An 18480-nucleotide genomic window follows, 5' to 3' on the forward strand; every position below is an offset into this window, starting at 1 on the left:
GTTGATCTGCTCAACGATAAATAAGCTCTGCAAGGGATCTGGACAGGCTGGATCGTTGGGCCAAGGTCAACTGTATGAAGTTTAACAAGGCCAAGTGCCAGATCCTGCACTTGGGTCACAGCAACCCCATGCAATGTGACAAGCTTGGGGAAGAGTGGCTGAAAAGCCACCCCGCAAAGAAGGACCTGGGGGTGTTGGTTGACAGCTGGCTGAACAAGCCAGCAGTGTGCCCAGGTGGCCAACAAGCCAACAGCATCCTGGCTCGTATCAGGAATAGGGTGGCCAGCAGGAGTAGGGAAGTGACTGCGCCCCTGTGCTTGGCACTGGTGAGGCCGCACCTTGAATATAGAGTTCAGTTTTGGGCCCCTCACTACAAGAAGGTAACTGAGTTGCTGGAGCATGTCCAGAGAAAGGCAACAAAGCTGGTGAAGGGTCTAAAGCACAAGTGTTCTTAGGAGTGGCTGAGGGAACTGAGGTGGTTTATCCTGGACAAGAGGAGGCTGAGGGGAGACCTTTTCACTGTCTACAATTACCTAAAAGGAGGTTGGAGCGAGGTGGGATCCCAAGTCCCTAGAGATAGAACAAGAGGAAATGGCTTCAAGCTGCATCAAGGGGAGGTTTAGACTGGATATTAGGAAAAAAATCTTTACTGAAAGAAAGTCGGTAAATAACTGACAGGCATTTACCCTCAATAATGCAGTAAGGGCAGGCATTGGAACAGGTTGCCCAGAGAGGTGGTGAAGTTACCATCCCTGGAGGTGTTCAGAAAGCGTGTAGACGTTGCACTTCAGGGCATGGTTTAGAAGGCAGGGTTGTGCTGGGTCGATGGTTGCACTTGATGATCCAAGAGGCCTTTTCCAACCTTAATAGTTCTGATTCTATGATGGGACAGAGTGCACTCTCAGGAAGTTTACAGACGATTCAAAACTGGAAGGAGTAACACCACCAGATGGATGTACTGCCTTTCAGTGTGACCTTGACAAGCTGGAGAAATGTGCTGACAGGGATATCATGAAGGTCAACCCAGGGAAACGCCAAGTCCCACACCTCGGCAAGAATAATCTGAGACACGAGGACAAGCTGTGAGGCCAACTGACTGGAAAGGAGCTTGACAGAAAATGTCCTGGGAATCTTGCTGGACAAAAAGTTGGCCATGATGCGCAAGGGAGAACGAAAAAAAAAAATTAGTATCAGAATAACAACTGGTCATCTAGTTAGCTGGATTATGTATTTGACTCCCCGTGTACCGTGCTAAAAGTGCTCACATCTGATTGTAAACAGTAATAATATTAACATTTCTTATGGAAAAAGCCATTTGTCCACAACCTTAGCCAAAGAACAACATTGAAAGTTACCCTTTTTTAACAGTGTTAAGATTCTAAAGTACATTTGAAAGCCAGAATTTCTTTCTAAATATGGGAAGTCTGTGAAATCCCAAGAATACAATCATACAATCTAAACAGTTCTGGGTTAAATATGCTGCAGTCTAGCAGAGTCCACTTTATTACTAAGAAGCAAAAAAAAAAAACAAAACCCAAAACAAAACCAAAAAAGAGATTTTAGATCTCTCCTGTGTAAAGTGAGGATAATTCTTTGCAGGGATTTTCTTTTATCCTCACTTTTCTTTAAAAGTATTAACTAGTAAAGTCTGTAAGTAGGCTGCAAACAACTTTAGTCACCACAGTACATAGTTTATCAGCTACATTGCAAACACATGAATTCTAGTAATGCTGGTTAGCACAGCATGATAGTTTCTTGTGCTTGATGCCAAACCAATTTTATCAGAACTGCTCCTCAGAAATTTGACCTTGTAAAAGAAATTGTAACTTTCTCCTTGTAATAGAAATAAGATGTCATATGGCTGAGCAAATGCAGTGTGTTCTGTGAGTAACCACTGAAATTAAAAGTCAAGCTATCAAGTGCAAACCGTCACACAGCTTAATGTTAATTACAGTTCTCTTTTCCTGTATGTCCAGAAGGGTTGGGGTTTTTTTTTTGACAATGGAAATGTCTCAGGAGATATTTCCTATTTCACAAGAAAATGCATCTCCTGTGCCACGCTGTGTTAAAATTTTCATATAAAGGTTTTTTTCCCAGATTTTTTAAGAAGACAAACATATTACTTCATAATGCACCTCCAAAAATATTTACTTACATTTCCAAATTAGGAGTAATGAATTTGCCTTTTTAGTTATACAATTATTTGTTTAGCTTTTAACAATTATTTTCTTTTTTATATTCTGGGATATGTTTAGGAATAATTCAGCAATCCTAATTTTAGTCATAAAACCCATATTTTGTTTAGGCTAGTCCTTGACATACCATCTGCAGTAGTGTAGGTAAATAAGCATTTTCAGAAGGAAGTAATCTCATTTTACAAAGGGTGTACAAGATGAATCTCACCCAGAGTGTTCAAGGTTGGAGCGAAATTTACAGAATAAGAATAACTATAGAAATTACAATAAAATTACCAATCTAAACAATAAATTACCTAATCTTTAATAGCCAGGACCGTTTTCAATTAAAATATTAAAATGCATGTAAGTTAGCCATCTTCTTTAATACTAAGTTTGTACATATATTTATATATGTACACCCACACAGATCTATTGCAAAGGTGACTAAGACCACTCATTAAGGGGCAAACAACTCTCGTGGAAACTATCACAGAATGATAGAATGGGTGAGTTTGGCAGGGACCTCTGGAGTTCATTTAGTCCTACCTCCTTGATTAAAGTGGGGTCAGCTAGAGCACATTGGTCAGGGCTGTGTGCAGACAGGTTTTGAATATTTCCAGGAATGGAGATTCCACAACCTCTCTGGGCAACCTGTGTCAGGGTTTGATATCCCTCACAGTTTAAAAAAAAAAAATTATGTCTAAGAGTAGCTTCTTGTGTTTCAATCTGTATTTCACTGGGCACTGCTGAGAGGAGTCTGTCTTCCTGAATCCCCCTCCCACCGTGTATTTATACACATTAATAAAATCCACCTGAGCCTTCTCTTTTTGAGGTTAAAATGTCCCAGCTCTCTCAGCATCTCCTTACATGTTAGATACTCCAATCCCTCAATCATTTTACCAGCTTTAACTCTAATGCAAAATACAGACACAGTAAAAGGCAGCTACTGCTCAAAGCTTCCAGGAGCAATATCTACCAGAAAGATATATTAAACTAAAATGATGGACAAATAACTGGATTAGATAAATGGAAAGACACGGGACAAAAAAAAAAGATCAGAGATGATGTCAGTGCAGCAAATTGAAGCAAGATATCTTCTTACTCAGCCATTGTTTTCAGACATCTAATAAAATACAGTTAAGGACACTAAAGAAAGTCTCACTCATAAGAATCTGAATGGTAAGTAAAGTTGTAAGCATGTAAACTGTGAAGACAGAAACCTGGAAAGAATTTGGAAGCTGGAATATAATGTATTTTGGAGTTAGCTTAAAATTATCAAACTTTTTGCATAGCTAGCTGCTGGGCTATAAACAGGAAAAGCTTGAGCATTATGAAGTTTTCCTGAAGATCATAGTCATACACGCTCAGCTAACCTGAGAACAATTGGCAGCAGTAGGAGTGATAGGTCTTGCCTATTCAGTAATGTATCAACCTTCATTGTCACAGTTCAGCCCATATGCACACATACAAAGTCTCAGGTAAACAGACACAAAGGAAAAATGCATTTAAACTTAATTCAGCGTGGAGATCGAGCAGTAAGCTTCTTCCTGCTCTGAAATAATCCTGGACATCATGTGAGGAGATTTAAGATTTTCCATCTCTAATTTCATTTTATTGCATCAGTTTATCATTTACCTGCTTGCTTCCTGAAACTGTTTAAAATTAACAGGTCCTGTGGATTAATTCTGTTAGAGATCCTTTAGTAGATCTAGGTTAATAGTAAAACAGTTAAAAGGGAATCTATTCCCAAAAATAGTTTGCTTAGAGATTGTACTATTCTGGGGATTGTAAAAATGCTTTCATTGTGTCAGATACAGAAGCCTCACAAGAAACTATGCTTTACTGCTTTAGTAACATGCTATCTAGTGTATACATTTAATTTTCTATTTATTGTAGTAATTGAAAATAGTTTTGAAATTTACCTTATAGGACAGGAAGTAGTCTTCCAACCACTTTTAGAATAAATCCAAATATATCTTAAAGACATGACTATAGAACAACAAGGATAAAATAATTTTATAGTAAAATGTTTCCCAAAATAGTAAAATAAAAATAATAATTTCACCTTCAAGAGTTTTAAAACTTAGGTTAATGTGACTAATACATCATTGGAGTGTTCCTTTTGTCTTATGGCAGTTGTCCAAGGCTTCAGGTCCTCTCCTTCACAACAGAAGGAAGTATTGATTTTTTTCAGTCTTGGTTTATCAAGGTTATATTATCAGGTGCTGTTTTATTGCTGTTTGTGCTGTCTTCTGTTACACTTGTATCTCTTGAACCTCAGAAAAAGCAAAGGGACATATATACTTTACATTGACTAAATTAGGTAACACGTTGACCACTCACTCCATTAAACTTTGTTTGTCTATAAATGGTTTAGATTAAGTTAAATGTCTAGATTCTATGCATCTGTAATAGAAATGTTCTTCTATGGAATATATGACAGGCTGAGTGTCAAAGTAAGAGTTTTTGCAGAGTCCATCCTTGCAGCTTGGATCAACATTTAGCTGGCTAATGTCAGGTTGAGAGAAACCTATACACTATGCCTAGGGTGGTGACACTTTCTAAATAGAATCATCCTTTGCAGCATTTTAAATATTGCATACATTTTTCATATATTTCATTAATTCTTTATTGTCTCTGTCAGCCATTTTAAACTCATGCAATTTTATTTTGGTGCTAAAGTTATACAATGCTTCTAAGTAATATTTTTAGTGGCCAGTTTATTGGTTTTATTAATTAAGCATCCTTTCAAATAATTTATTCTATTTTTGCACTATGGTTTATCAGCTAGGAATATCAGAATCATAATATAATTTAGTTTGAAAAGGACTTCTGGAGGCTACCTGTTTCATAGATCTAGATACAGAGGTATAGAGATAGATATGAGTGCAATGGAGAATCGTTTCTCTGCAACTGAATCACATGAGGACCAAAGGAAAATTCAAGAGGTATTTTGCTCTTGCTGCCCAGGTGGCACAAGAAGGGAAAACAGAAAGAATGTACGTCTTTGATTTGCTGATCTAGCTTGTCATAAAATGTATTACTTGTCTTCAGAGAGGTAGGAATAAGAATCTCATGTTCAAGTTCTCTTGTGCTCCCAAATGTGTCATGAGTATATTGCATTGGCTGGTATCATGATCTATGCCTTAAATACCTCGAAATGTTCATTTATGAATTTATTCTAACACAAAAAGAATCATGTCTAAATCATAGCTGGAAAGTGTATTTATTTCAATGAACAGAATTTTTGCCTTTCAGTTTATAAAACCTATAAATATTATACATAAAACAAACTTTGCATGTTTTAGAAACAGACCTTGTCTGCATAGTTAAAACATATTTTATTTTTAGCAAGACCCTGACTAGGGAATTTCAACCTTAAAATTTATTATCTGTAGTTACTTTTTTTTTTTTTCTAACAACTTAGTTGGGAACAGTCAAAGTCAAACCAAATAATTTGAAATTGCATTCAGCCTAAGCTTCTGCTTTTTGGCAGATACCCCACAGCTGTGAATGCAGCAACTACCTGAAGGTGATTTAATGGTATATATTCTAGTAAGAATCCCAAAAGATATCACAGTGTATGAAGCAATAAATGTCTTCTATAGCTCCGATAAACATGACATCTTGCTGATTACACCACAAACTGCCCTGAGATCTCTGCCATTGGAATTATCAGATGAAGCTCTAAAAAACAAAATTATTTCTTGGCTCAGGAAAAGTTTATTTTAAGAGATCCCTGCTTATAAAGACAATAAAATCTGGTCATCTGAACCTGAGAAAAGCTTTCAGCATCTGTAAATCAAAAACTTCAGCCTGGTAAGGCTTTTAGCTACTGTCCAAGCTGGATTTTTGTATGTTAGAAGTTCTGAAAGTTCAGGTCTGTATTCTTGTTTGAAAAATGGAAGATTTGTCTGACCTTTAAATTATGCAGTTCAGATAAATGATGTAGTTCAGACTAAAAAGATTAGATAATGTTAATGAGGATTCCATTTCTTAGTATTTGCACCTACAAAAAAATTTTCTCCCTCTTCAATACTTGAGCTGCGAATTATTGCTTGAAATTGATTAATATATTCACCACTCCCATTATCTATTTGATTCTTCCCCAGAGTAAAAATTACTTTAACATAATGTATGCACAGCATTGCAGGATCATTTATATGCCTCTGGCAGAATGATTATATAATTTTAGCCAATTCAGATTATTATCCAACTGCCAATTGATACAATTAGGAATGCTACACATTTGATATGCGATCAAGTGGACCAGGAAGGCTGGATTGATGGGCCAGTGTCAACTGTATGAGGTTCAACAAGGCCAAGTGCCAGGTCCTGCACTTGGGTCACAGCGACCCCATGCAACGCGACTGGCTTGGGGAGGAGTGGCTGAAAGCCACCCCGCAAAGAAGGACATGGAGGTGTTGGTTGACAGCTGGCTGAATATGAGCCAGCAGTGTGCCCAGGTGGCCAACAAGCCAACAGCATCCTGGCTTGTATCAGGAATAGGGTGGCCAGCAGGAGTAGGGAAGTGATTGTGCCCCTGCACTTGGCACTGGTGAGGCCGCACCTTGAATACTGTGTTCAGATTTGGGCCCCTCACTACAAGAAGGTAACTGAGTTGCTGGAGCATGTCCAGAGAAAGGCAACAAAGCTGGTGAAGGGTCTAAAGCATAAGTGTTCTTAGGAGTGGCTGAGGTAACTGGGGTTGTTTATCCTGGAGAAGAGGAAGCTGAGGGGAAACCTTATCGCTGAGGTTGTAGTGGCTGAGTGTCAGCCTCTTCCCCCTAGTAACAAGCAATAGGACAAGAGGAAATGGCTTCAAGCTGCATCAGGGGAGGTTTAGACTGGATATTAGGAAAAATTTCATCACCAAAAGAGTTGTTAAACATTGGAACAGGCTGTCCAGAGAAGTGGTGGAGTCACCATCCCTGGAAGTGTTCAGAAAACACATAGACACGGCACTTCAAGGCATTGTTTAGGAAACATGGACGGTGTTGGTTTGACAGTCGGTCTTGATGATCCGAGTGGTCTTTTCCAATCTTAATGTTTCTTTGATTCTGTGCTAAGAACTGAGCCAACTGTTCCCTTCTTTACAGTGGAATCATCAATAGATAATTCAAAAACAGAAAATCAAGCAAATAAAAAAAAAAGAAAACCTGTGCTAAAAAGTTATAACTGTTGCTTAAAAAACTTGAAGCATATTTTTGAACAATCAAAATATACAGAATAAAATGTCAGATTTGATAGAGATAAACATTTTTTTCTTTCCTCCGTCATCTCCTTTTCTTTTAATGGATAATGGAACTTACCTGCAAGAACACCAACTGCCTAACAATGTTTTAGGTGCAGAGTATGAACAGTGGATGGTTTCACTGGAGCTGTTTGCCAGAGCTGTGACTGTAACACAACAATTAAGAAGTCAGCAACATGTTCCTTTAAGAATAAATGAAACCTTTCCCTACATGTACAAGATAATAGATAAGGGTACATATGTATCTTAATATCATACAAGTTTCATGGCAGTTCTGTGTTGCATAGTTCTTATCAAGTGAGTGTAGAGATCTTGACATGAGGACTGGCAGAAAATGCACATGATACAAATGAGTTCTGGATATTTAATCATGATTAAGAGAAAGTGCAGTATTAGTACTTCATACACAAATAAGATGAAGCAGAATGTAGCAAAATGGTAATCTTCCAGAATTGTTCAGCACTCAAACAGGCTGCACTTATAATACAGAGATAGACTGAAAAACTGCATGCTTTGAGAATGCTAACATATCCAGTGAAAATGAACAAAAATCTGTCTGTAGTCTAGGAACATGGGATTTCCTAGTTTTCAGGACGTGCAGTTTTGCCAAGCACAGCACAGGATGTTTGAGTTAAGAATCTGCTTTTGTAATTAAACACTTTAGTTATTTTAACTGGTTTTCTCTTTATAGAAGTTAAAAATCATATATATGTGTGTGTGTGTGTGTATATATATATCTAATCAGCTGTCTTTTAGTTGACTTCTTCCAGTTCTATGATATGATTCTTAAGGGTTTCTTTTTCCCTGTGTGCACTTTTATTATGAAACTGCTTTGGAGCCACAGTGAATAGATTTTAATGTAATATATGCATGCTAGTAGGCTATAGATGTTAATATTGTTAGTGATAGCAAGGGCAAATATGGCTTCATGACTGATTCAGTAGATGGTAATTTTAGTCATTCTAAGAACTCTTGGGAGGAATGGCATAAATTTACCATGTACTACACATATACTGTTCCTTTTTTATATCCCACTACACACACAGTACTCCCTGCCACAATTTCCAGCTCACTTTCTTCTTTCTAAACAGGTCATTAACATTTTTAGAAGCTACAAGCACACAGAGAAGCTGTAGCTTTCTGTCTGATACCTTCCCTGGAAGCTGCTTATCAGAAAGCAGTACATTTCCTATATTAAATACCTTGCATTTTTCTCTAAATGGAGCTCTACTTACATCATATCTCTAAAACTTCCAATTTCACCTCCTGACTCAAATATTTCACACTTCCATTCAGCCACTCTAAGCCACTTTTAAATTCTGGCTAGTTCCTTCATAAATCTAAGTAATTTTGTGCTCCTGGCTTTCAAAGTGTTATATATTCACCTACAGGGGAATAGACATTCCAGATGAGGTACAGGGAGATGAATTCATCCACTTCCTTATACCAATGGATACCCCACATGATAAACTCACCTAATCCTTCTCATTATGCTGTGTATGTTGTAGGTACCTGACTCCTACCTTCTCTCCTATTATCAATTTCTCTTTTGCCTCTTCCTCTAAATTGTAACTACCCTTTCAATATTCATATTTCTTTACCATCTGCTTTCTTAATACTTTCATCTCTATCAGTTGGCACTCATTTATTCCTTTTAAATAATGTTTGAGAGTCTGTTAAATATCCTGCAATGCTCAGTGGCACACAAGTTGGTTACAGCTAGGAATAAATCTGCACTATTTCAGTACAAGCCCAGTGTAAATTCTTGTTCTCAGTTCTTGAGGTCCTTGCTATTGTGTCATCTGTGCTATTTTTATTTGAGCCAGCAAGAATATAACCAACCATCAATTTTGTCTCCAATTCCAGAATTCAAAGTTTAGGACATAATATTAGAAAAGTAGTTTCAAGATTAAATTGTAGCTTAATTCTAGCTGTGATTTTCCATTGTTTTGGGTCTTGTTTATACCTTCTTTAGATGCTGGGTAATATGATGAATTTACTAGCCTGTATTTCAGGAAGTAACTTTTTGACACAGACAACTTCAATACCAAAAGGCAGCACCAAGGAAGACTTTTCAATGTTCCTTTGAAAGAAATGTTCATAATACATCCTTTTCTCATCAGGTCACTGGATGAAAATAGATCTATATACTCTGTTGCTGTCCGAAACCAGGACACTTGGTAAGCTAAAGTTTTCAAGGCAACCGTATTCTTAAGGTAAGTATAAATGACAATGAAACCTTAATAATTTGATAAATTATATTCTGTTTTAAGCAATTACAAAAAAAATTTATTCTGCAAGGACAAATATATTTCTCATTTCAGCTCTGGAAAAGCTTAAGGAAATTATTATGTCTCATTTTGTTCAGTTCATGACACCTTTTCCTTCACATCACCTTCTTTCAACTGATATTGACTGATATTTACCAGTTTTACCAAAATCATGATAAGTTAGTTTTAACACAGCCAATTCAAAAGTGAAGCATTATTTTGCCTAAGAAAAATTAGGCTGAAGAAGGCACTTGAACATAGGACTGCATAAGTTGCTATCAAACTTAATAGTTATTCTTACAAATCCATAAAGGTGCCAAATGAACAGTTACAGGTAGAAAACTACCTTTTCCCTTGTGCTTGAAATAGATTGTGGCATAGAGATAGGACAGGGGGAAAAAAAACAAACCCAAAACCCAAAAAACTTGAGGTTTTTTGTCATTAGAATTTAAGGTATAAACTTTATTTCAAATTATTTTTATGAATAAAATAAAGTATGATAAAGTGTTCCAATGCTTGGCAACCCTTTTAGTGAAGAAATTTTTCCTAATATCCAATCTAAACCTCCCCTGATGCAGCTTGAAGCCATTTCCTCTCATTCTATCCCTAGTAACTTGGGAGAAGAGACCAACACGAACACAGCAGTAGTAACAGTAAGTTCCATGGCTGGGTGCTAGATTGGGGTACACAAAGGGGTTCCTGGAGCCAGGGAAGCCCGAGGAAGCACAGAGCGGCCTGCCAGGTCCTGGCAGCTCTCGCGAGGGAGGCTGATGCGGGCCGGGCATTGCCACGAGCAACCGTGGGAGATTTAAATGGCCCCTGGGGAGTGCGGGCGACCAGGAGCCCACGAACAGGACGGGCACTCAGGGCGTGGCGAGTCAGCCAGGGCGTGGCGTGACGGTTCGCACAGCAATTCACGCAGGCAAGGCAAGCAGGGAGGGTGCTGCATCCCGCTTGTAGGCCCACAGCCCTGGAAGTTCTCTAGGCCTCTGCTGGGATGGTGAGCACTTGCTGCAGAGCAAATACCAGTGTTCCCATGGCAAAAGCCCCAGAGAGGTCTGATGCATCCACCCAGATGGAGCTGGTAAGGAAGGAGGCTTCCGTACAGGTGGTAGGTTGCAATGTGTGCCCCGACCCTTCGCCTGGTGAGAAGGTAAGTACCTGCACAAGGTGTACACAGGTTGATAGTCTGCTGCACCAGGTGGCTGAGTTGCAGGAGACAGAAGGCTGAGTAGTATTAGTAGAACTGAGACGGAGATAGATAGGTGATCTCAGAACCATGCCCTTGTAGCAGACACCACTGAGAAGGAGGAGGCACCTTGGACCACGGTACCCACAAAAGCAGGGCTCCGCTTCACCCCCACCTTCCAGAACCACCACCACCAACAGATTTGAAGCTTCAGCAGCTGCAAACACCCATGAGCCAAGTCCACACAGTGCAACTGTACCAGCAGCACAGAGTAGATACCGTAAAAAGAAGAGACAAGTGCTCTTAGTGGGTGACTCTCTGTTAAAAGGCACTGAGGCACCCCTCTGCTGACCTGACAGGGACTCACGAGAGGCTTGCTCTCTTCCACGAACTAAGATCCAAGACATCACTGAGAGGGTGCCACAACTTGTCAAAAGCACTATCCTTTGCTACTCTTCCATGTGGGCATAAATGACACTGCAAGCCAGAGTCTGGGCAGAAATAAGCAAGACTATAAAGCCCTGGGAAAGCAAGTGAAAAATATTGGTACCCAAGTTATCTTCCCCTCCATACTTCCTGTTGGAGAAAAATAGGTGACTAGAAATAGGTGAATAATGCAAATCAGCTCCTGGTTACGTGGATGGTGTGGATGTGAGAGTTTTGGCTTTTATGACAACAGGATGTTCTTCAACAACCATAGGCTGCTAGGGAGGGATGGTCTTGACCTGTCAGGAAGGGGCAAAGGAATCTTTGGCAGAAGGCTGGCAAACTTGGTGAGGAGGGCTTTAAACTGAGGAACTCAGGGGGATGGGGACAAACTGGTAATGCTAATGCCATCACACACAATGGGGAAAAAAGACAGGACAACCTGAGCAGTGATAAAGGCACCGTGGTGGCCTCATGTGATGGCAGCCAGGAGACCAAGCACCTCAAGGGTTTGCATGGCTATAGTCGGTCCTTGTACACCCCTCTGGGGAAACCTGTATGCTCAAGAACCTGTCTGAAATGCCTGTACACCAAGGCATGCAGCATGGGGAATAAGCAGGAGGAACTAGAGGTCTGTGTGCAGTTGCAGGGGCATGATCTTATTGCAGTCACAGAGACATGGTGGGATAGCTCACATGCCTGGAATGAGGTCATGGATGGCTACAGGCTTTTCAGGCAAGGCAGACCAGCAGGGCGAGGTGGGGGAGTTGCTCTTTATGTGAGGGAGCAACTGGAATGCATCGAGCTCTGCCTTGGAGTGGAAGGAGAACAAGTTGAGAGCTGGTGGGTAAAAAATAAGGGATAGCCAAATATGGGTGACACTGTTGTGGGCGTTTGCTACAGGCCACCTGATCAAGAAGAAGAAGTTGATGAAGCCTTCTACAGACAGCTGGAAGTAGCCTCGCAATCACAGGCCCTGGTCCTCATGGGGGATTGCAACCACCCTGATATTTGCTGGAAAAGCAACACAGCGAGCCATGCATGACCCAGAAGGTTCCTGCAGAGCATCGAGAACAACTGTTTGATGCAGATCGTGGAGAAGCCAATGATGTGAGATGTGCTGCTCAACCTCATCCTAACAAACAAGGAAGGGCTGGTTGAGGATGTGAGAGTTGGGGTAGCTTGGCTGCAGTAACCATGAGATGGTCAAGTTCAGGATACTGCTAGGTAGAAGCAGGGCTATGAGTTAGGTTACAACCTTGGATTTCGAGGGCCAACTTTGACCTCTTCAAAGACCTGCTAGGATGAATCCCATAGCTAGGGCTCTAGAAGGCAGGGGGGTCCAAGAGAGCTGGACAGTATTCAAGGACCACTTCCACCGAGCTCAGGATTGGTGCGTCCCCAGGAGGAAGACGTCAGGCAGAGGAGCCAGGAGACCCACATGGATGAGCAAAGAGCTTCTAGGGAAACTCAAATGGAAGATGGAGGTTCACAGTACATGGAAAAAGCCCACTTGGGAGGAATATAGGAATGTTGTCAGGGTGTGCAGAGATGCAATGAGGAAGACCAAGGTCACTTGGAAATAAACCTGGCAATGCATGTCAAAGAAAACAAGAAGGGCTTCTTGAAATACATCAGCAGTAGAAGGAAGACTGGGGATACATTGGGCCCACTGCTGAACAAGGAAGGAACCCTGGTGATGCAGGATGCAGAGAAGGCAGAGTTACTGAATGCCTTCTTTGCCTCACTCTTTACTGCTAAGGCTGGCCCTCAGGCATCTCAGCCCCCAGAGAAGAGAGGACAAATTGGGACAAAGGAAGATTTACCATAGGTTGAGAAAGACTGGGTCAGAGATCACCTATGCAAACTGGATCCTCACAAATCCATAGGCCCCAATGGGATGTACCCATGAGTGCTGAGGGAGCTGGCGGATGTTCTTGCTGACCACTCTCCATCATCTTTGAAAGGTCATGGAGGACAGGAGAGGTGCCTGAGCTCTGGAGGAAAGCAAATGTCACTCCAATCTTCAAAAAGGGCAAGAAAGAGGACCTGGGGAACTATAGGGCAGTCAACATCACCTCTGTCCCTGGTGATAGAGCAGTTCATCCTGGAGGTCATCTCCAGGCATGTAGAGGACAAGAAGGTTATCAGAAATAGTCAACATGGATTTACCAAGGGAAGACCATGCTTGACCAACCTGATAGGCTTCTATGATGACATGACTGACTGGATCGATGAAGGCAGAGCAGTGGATGTTGTTTATCTTTACCTCAGTAAAGCATTCGACACTGTCTCCCATAGCATGCTCACAGGCAAGCTAAGGAAGTGTGGGTTGGATGAGTGGACAGTGAGGTGAATAGAGAACTGGCTGAACAACATAACTCAGAGGGTCGTGATCAATGGGGCAGAGTCTGGATGCAGGCCTGTAACTAGGGGTATCCCCCAGGGGTCTAAAGGGAGGGTATCAGGACGATGGGACTAGGCTCTTTTCAGTGGTGCCCAATGGCAGGACAAGGGGCAATGGGCACAAGATGGAACAGAGGAAGTTCCAGCTAAACATGAGAAAAATATTCTTTCCTGTGAGGGTGCCAGAGCACTGGAACAGGCTGCCCAGGGAGGTTGTGGAGTCTCCTTCCCTGGAGACATTCAAAATCTGCCTGGATGCAGTCCTGTGCCCCCTGGTCTGGGTATCCCTGCTCAAGCAGAGGGGTTGGACAAGATGATCTTGAGGGTCCCTTCCAACCCCTACTCTTCTGCGATTCTGTAATGCCCACCTTACTACAACCTCCTGTCAGGTATTTTTAGACAGCGATAAGGTCTTGCCTTAGCCTTCTTTTCTCTAGACTAAATAATCCTGATTCCCTCAACCTCTCTCATAAGACTTGTGCTCCAGACCTTTCACCTGTTTCATTGCCCTGGAAAGTTGGGAGGGGACAGAGCCTGGACAACTTAATCAAGTTAATGGAAGGGATATTCCGTATTTTGCAACAAAACAGATCAGACTGGTCTTGCAGATAGCCACTGCTCAGAGCCTGGCTGGACATCTGTCTCCTCGTGGGAAGTGGTGAATGATTTCCTTTGCATCACTTGTTTTTCTCCCTCTTTTCTTCACATAATAAACTGTCTTTATTTTGACCCACAAGCCTTCTGTTTTTTTATATTCCTATTTTTCCTGTATCTCACTGGGAAGTGGAGTGAGTGAGCGCCTCTATGGTCAGGATCAATCCACTATGGTTGTACAGAAGTGCCTCTGCCAGCCCAAGAGGAGGAGGGGGCACATCTGCCTGTGTCTGTGTCTGATGTGAGTGCTGCTGGAGGCAGAACCTCAGCTGTGGCTATCTGTGTGACCGGCCATAGCTGTGTCCTCTGTGTATCTGTGTGAACCTGTGCCTGCCTCTGGGACACACACTTAACTTTGTTTCTGGTTGAACCTGTTAATGGAAAAACTGGCAGATGCATCCCCCAACCTGAGCAGAGACCCTGAGTCCCCAGGGGCTCCGTGCTGGGCTCCAGCAGCTAGAAAAGAGGAATCTCCAGGCCTGGAGCTGCTGGAGGCAGCAGCCACTCAAAATATTCTCTAACAAAGATCACTATAAATAACTATTACTTTGTTACAAGAAAAAGTCAGCAGATTTCTTAAAGGACTAAGAATTCATAACAGAAGTTTGCATTAGTCAAGCTGACAAAATTATATTACCTTCTTGCTGGAAGATAAAGAACAAGTTAATAAAATCACTAGGTATTGTCTAGTGTATATAACTAGATCTGATTCTACTACTTAGAGGGTGATTTGATCTTTTCTGATGACAAAATAACCAATGTAATGTGTCTAGCTATCCTTATCAATTAGGTCGCAATACTTCACTGATTTTTAATTATTTATATATCGTTATTGGCAAAAGGGCTGTGGTTTGTTTTACTGAAGCCACAAAGTGATGTTTTCCCAACACACACATGTACCAATTTGAGGGTAATTTGGCATATTTCTTTCTCTATGCTTGTAATAAATGCTTTATTGCTCCTGTTGTTATTTAGTACCCCTCACCCATTTTTATACTGGAAATTCTTCATTATGGGACACTCTGCCAGAGTATTTGAGTAATTCAGAAACTGTCACTTAGGGTGGGGTGGGGAAGGGTAGAACTATGTTTTTCACAAAAGAGAATAACATAAAATAAAAATAAAAATAATAACAAATCCAAACAAACAAAACCCAAAAAAACCCAACCCAACACAAAATCCACATAGAAATTTCTTCCCTTTTTCATTCTTCCAAGCCTGAAGTAGGTCAATAAATGAGGCTTGATCATGGTTTCATAACTAACCTTCTTCCTCTGCTGCTTCCCATTTTTAAAAGAAGCAGGAAAAAACAGTGATGGTCATCAGGAAGGACCACCTGTACAAACAAGGCTCTAAAAATACATCTGTTTTTTTCTTGAACAAGCCTTTTATCTTTTTAATGAGATAGAGCATATCTTTTAGATAGTGTGCTTTAGTCTGTAGTGTGGATTGATTATTTTAATTACTCAGACTATTAAGAAAGCAGTTTGCTATTTTTTGCTAGAATTTGGCCTCCAGACTAGATTCTAAACCATATATGTTATTATTAAATTTAATCTAAGTAATGACAATAAGACAGAACTATTGTTAATATATTTTATTGCTGTATTTTTTACAAACTAAGTTAGAGGTATAGTACTTACACAATCTAGCAAAAAAGAGAAGCAATGGAAATAGTGCCTCTGTCATTTACAGAGTTACGGGAGATGCAAGCAAGAAAAGCAAGATGATGATGGATATTGTAGTAATTCCAAACTTCATCAAAATTCTTTTTTTTATGGAAAGTTAGTACTTAAGAACCACTTGACCTAGTTTACCTTTCTAGATTGAGATTAACCCCATGTGAAGTATACAGTGATAGAAAATGTTATAAATATCTATGGATATTTTTAGGATATTATTGTTTTTCTCTTTTCTATCATGGTGAAGACTACTTCTGTATATAAGTCCACATTTTTAACACATTCATCTGACTTTTTTACAAATGTCTATTACTTAAAATATCAGTATGAGTATTAAAACTTTGGAATGAAGTGGCCATCCATTTATGAGACAGATGGCTAAATGATCCTCTTTACACATACTTAATACTTGATTACTTGATACTTAATTTATTTTTTAAGTCTTGTTTGACTTCCAGCAGAGCAAGGCTATATTCCTGTAGTTAACTATCAACAGAAGATACTCAGCATTGACTTAAAGCCTTTCAACTTTCTCCCAAAAATCACTTGGTAAATAGCTCCACTTGTTTCCTCATACTTATTCTTACAAAAGTGTACCATATTCCTGAATTTGTCCAAAATGTCTACTAAGATTTGATAAACTTTGTTTGCCTGAGAACAAATAAAAAATCATACAGAGTGATAATAAAAATGCTATGAAGAAAAATTGGTTTCTCGATTTATCTGAAAATTTGTCTATACTTAAACCATAAAGTTTCTTAGACGCAACCATTTTATATTTTTTAGGGGAAGAGACCCTCTTCTCTGACACAGAATTCAAAATACTCTAGAAACAGTCTAGAATATATGTTTCTGATATCTCGTTAGTAGCCTTTCTTTCTGCATACCCATTCCTTTGTTTAGTTGTCCTTAAAACTGATTTTTTTCCCTAATGCTTATTTTTTGTTTCTCATGGCTACAAATCAAACTGTATCATCGTTATTCAACATTGTGGACAATTCATTAATGTATTTTAAAATATTTTTAAGGAACTGAGATTCTTTTTTTAGTATGCATAGAAATCTTTACAGTTCTGCTGAATTCCCTTATAAAATATCTCTGTGAGTTACCAGTATATATTCTGAACATAATAATGAACACATTTTTTAAAAAAATATTATTTTCATGGATCACACTTGATGAGCTCAGTAAGATTATCAATTAGAAAGTGACACCTACTTTTTGAGTAGAGGTTTTCATGTCCATAAGCGCTACTGTTGTATTCATTTACTGTACACCATTTCTCTGTCATTTGCTTATGAGACTTCATGTGGGTATATGGCTTTACCTTTACCTTACTGAGGGAAAAAAAAAACATTCTTCAGCCCCTCTTCTGCTTCCTTGGTCAGTTATATAGAGTAAAGAGGAAATTAGATTTGTTTGACATTATTTGATCTTGATAAATCTCTTAGCTGTTTCTTACAATCTTATCCTTTTGGTGTTTACAAATGGATTGTTTAATAATCTGTCCTAGGACCTTTTCAGGTACCAAAAATGTCTGTAATTCCCAGCAGTAAATACCCCACATACACTTTATCTTTTTAAAACACAGGTACTATGTCTTTGCTGTTTTACCATCTCTTGAGATTTCATTCTTCCTTCGTGAATTTTCCATAATACTTGTCAATGGCTCAGAAAAGGTTTTGGTTACCTTCTTTAAATTTCATCAGAACCTGCTATCTCAAATACCTTTATCTACATAACATTTAACCTTTCTTCATTCAGGCCCATGCTTTTACAGCAATTTTACTTGTTAAAGGTTTTATTACAATCAAACTATTCTGTCAAGAATGATGTTAAAAAGAAATTGACCTTTTCAGTCTTCCTTTTTTCATCTGCTACTTGTTTATTTTTCCCATTGAATAGTCCGATATCCTTTCTTGACAAAAATTAAGAAATCGTTTTACTGTCATACATGGTACTCACACACAAGCTTTAAGTAATTTTTTTCCTCTTGTATATCTGAATTTTTTCCCCTTTAATATCATATTTAATATGAATTTTTTATTTCATATTCATATTTTAATCTCATCCTTCTTTGTGCATTCTTGTTTCCATTTCTGATAGTATGATTTCTTCTTTATGTCAGGTCACTAAAGAATTTTCGTGCAGCCATTTAGGTATGTACTTGCCCATATATAGCTACCTTTCCTCCACATTCCATTCTTGCTATTGTACATGCTGGAAACTGCTCTATTTTTATTTTTCCTTAAAAATCCTTCCATTGGGGCCATATAAACCTGTTTCCAGAGTTCCCTGAAGTTTTTGATTTTTGAAATCCATTGTTACATTTTTGCTGCTGTCACTCCTTTCTTACCTCACCATCACAGACTCAGTCATTTAATTTTCACTTTTACCCTAATTGCCTTCTGTCTTCAGATTC

The sequence above is a fragment of the Phalacrocorax carbo genome, chromosome 1 (genome assembly GCF_963921805.1).
Source record: "Phalacrocorax carbo chromosome 1, bPhaCar2.1, whole genome shotgun sequence".
Classification (NCBI taxonomy): Eukaryota; Metazoa; Chordata; class Aves; order Suliformes; family Phalacrocoracidae; genus Phalacrocorax; species Phalacrocorax carbo.